Here is a 3207-nt window from a genome sequence, read left to right on the forward strand (position 1 = left end):
GAGTTCCGAGATCGCCCAGCAAAGCGCGGGGTGCACGGGAAGGGCCACGTAAATGCTGGTTCCCTGGCCTAGCGGCTGTCCGCCTTCACAAGCTCCTCTGGGCGCTTCGCACACACGCACACACACCAACCCGCACCCAGAAGGTTCCAGCAAGAATGCGGTTTTGAGGCAGGACGGGACACCAAGCCCCGTAGCCAGAGAAAAAGAGTGTTTTTTGTTTGTTTGTTTGTTTGTTTGTTTGTTTGTTTGTTTGTTTGTTTTTGGCGGAGAGTGTAATGCACGCCAAAGTTAGGGTCAAAGAAAAAGTTTCTCGGAGAAGGGGTGACGCTCCACAGAGGCAGAGAGAGAGAGCCTAGGAGAGGCTCGGAGGGACAGAGCCGGTAGAGAAGGGAGACAGAGTAAAGGCCCAGAGCAGGCCCCCCCGGAGTGCAGGGGAATTCAGTCTCTATATCGTTCTTTAGTTTCTGTGAATTACAGTTTAAAGACTTCGCTTGCCCGTTTCCTTTGATATGGACATACGGAGAAGAAGGAAAAAAGAGGAAGAATATATAGCTGAAAAGGGACGAATACGTCAGGCCCCCCTGGCAGTTCCCAGCCTTTATTCCGTAGGTTCCCCATGGTTCTAGCCGCAGGCAATGGACGATTTCGTTCTGTGCGGGGCGCTACTTAAAGACTGTTCTCCCTTCCCGGGTGTGGGGAGGGGTCGTCACTGTCCCCACAGACACCTTCCTTTGTTCTGCAGGGCTGACCGGCACGAGGCGGTCCCTGAACACAGCTCGATGGAACATTTTGGGTCTCTTGCCTCCTCCCTCCGTGAGTTTGTGGGATCTGAGTCCCTGGAGCTCTCTGCAGAGACGTATGTCCTTGGGGACAGGTCCTGAGCTTTCAACGAACGAACATGCTAGAGACTCTTTCTGCTCATCCGACACCCCACACGGGCCCTCCCGAGGGGCTCCCCTCCACTGCGGAATCCTCTGGTATAACCAGCGAGCACCCCGCTGTACACGTAGGAAGTTTGGGGTGCCCCTCACGGCAGCCTCCGCGAGCCTCATACTTTCTACCCGAAGACGCCCCCAGAGAGCCACAGTGGGAAAACACTTTCCGGGCTCAAGAGCGAGGCTTCTCGGCTTCCAGGTGCCCTCCCGGACCCTGGGTCTCTTCCTCTCTCTCTGGCCTTGGGTCTCCCCACTCTTGGCCCCTGGACTCCCCTCTGGATGCCCCGGCCTCCCGCTGGGGTCTGAGCGTGTGAGACCTCTCAGACCGGTGCGGAGGGGGTCCGGATAAGCAGCAGAGTCTTCCTTCTATGCCGACATCTGTCCCCTCCCCTCCCCCACAGCCTGTCGTGTGTCCTCCCCCAAATCTGCCCTAATTCCCCTGCTGCTCTGCTGAGGCCGGCCCGGCCTAAGAGGATTGGGGCATTTGCTAAGTGGGGCCGGGACAGGGTCAGAGAACAGGCTGTGGGGAGACCCAGGGGCCAGGACGGCCACAGGGTGGCGGCAGAGAAGGTGGGGGCCCAGAGGAGCAGAGGGACGGGGTGAAGGGGACAGAGGGACGCACTCCCTGAGTGTAAGAAACAGCGTTTAGAGGGTTGAGAGGGTGCCAGTGCTGCTGGATTTTATAATTTATCGTCCATCTAAATCCTGACTTCCTGCCCACTCTCCCCTCTCCGTCCTTCCGGGGGTCCGAGGGGGTTCTGGAGACTGGGAAATGGGTCCAGACGTGGGGGTCTGGGGATGTCTGACTGGGACCCTCAGACGTGACCTGGGGGCTCTCGGCCTGGGAACATTCTGGAAGGGTCGGACCTGCCAGGAATCTATGCAGAGCCCTAGGGTATCTTGCAGTTTTAGGGTGCCAGTAAAGCATTAAAAAATGTTTATTATAGAATTTTAAATACATTTTAATCAATTTAAATATGTATATTTTAATTCTTCGGTTTTAATCTTTAATACAGTAAACAGCGAGTGACATAACCAATGACAACAAACATTCTCTGGGTCCTCAATAGCTTTAGGGGACCCGGGCGTGTCCATCCCAGTGACGGTCCCCTGCAGACCCCGGCTGTGGAGGGCACGGCTGTGAGGGACAGACAACCGCAGGCCCAAACAGCGTTTCCCTCCGTTAGCCACGCATCTCCCGCCGAGGACCTCATTTCTCCACGTCTTCGTCTGCCTCTCCCAAGGACCGGAATCTATCATGGTCACCTCCAGAGCTGGCGATCTGCCCGGGGTACACACCAGGGCGGCGGTCACCGTCATCAGACGGAAAAGCACCCCTGAGTTCGGCCAGTATTCTCGCCCCAAAGCAGGGAGCAGCTCTCCCCGTTTGCCTGGGTGCAGGGTTTCCTGGGAGGCGGGACTTCCAGCGCTGAAACAGGACAGTCCCAAGAAAATGGGGCTGTTTGGTCGCCTAGTCCCTACGTGCCTCACGGGCCCGGGCTTATGAGCATCCTGTGTCTCTATGGTCCAGTTGCTACAGGGTTGGCATTCCCAGGACTTGGCCCAGCATCACAGGCTGCGTAAGGCCTGTTGGGGCCCAGGGAGTATTATATCCAACATATAAAATAGAATAATAAATATAACATGTCATGTAATAGCACACGCGTGTCTGCGTATGTCTATATTTATATACCCATCGGTATCTTTTTCATTTGTGTGAAGAAAAGAACATCTTGATAAATCTTCACAGAGTGAGCACACTCGATAACCAGCACCTAGAATAAGAAATGAACATGACCAGCCCCCCAGAAACCTTCTCATATCCCCCCACTTTCTCTCTATCCCCCCACACCAATGGCAACCATTATGCTGACTTCCGACATAGATCTGGGGTGCCAGATTTTACGGTTCGGGGGGTCACACCGTATTCTGTCCTCCTCCTCCCCTCTCTCGCCCCCTGCACACCGTTCCACGCTCGGCTGCTTTTGCTCGGCATCGGCCTTGTGAGCCCGCGTGTGTTTTGCCTCGTCGTTCATTTCTCTTGATTGTGGAACGCAGCTGTTCTCAAAGGGGTCTGGACAAATGCTGACTCTCACACAACCTCTCAAGGTGTAGAATGTGTCCGCCACCCAAAAAGTTCCCTAATGCCACTTAGGGGTCGGTCCCCCCTCTCTTCTCCAGGCAGTGACCTCTCCGACTCTTTAAAAATATCGTGATCTAGTTCCCGTACCATAAAACTCGCCATTTTTAAGTGTACCATTCAGCGGTGTGT

The sequence above is a fragment of the Pteropus vampyrus genome, unplaced genomic scaffold (assembly GCF_000151845.1).
Source record: "Pteropus vampyrus isolate Shadow unplaced genomic scaffold, Pvam_2.0 Scaffold333, whole genome shotgun sequence".
Taxonomy (NCBI): domain Eukaryota; kingdom Metazoa; phylum Chordata; class Mammalia; order Chiroptera; family Pteropodidae; genus Pteropus; species Pteropus vampyrus.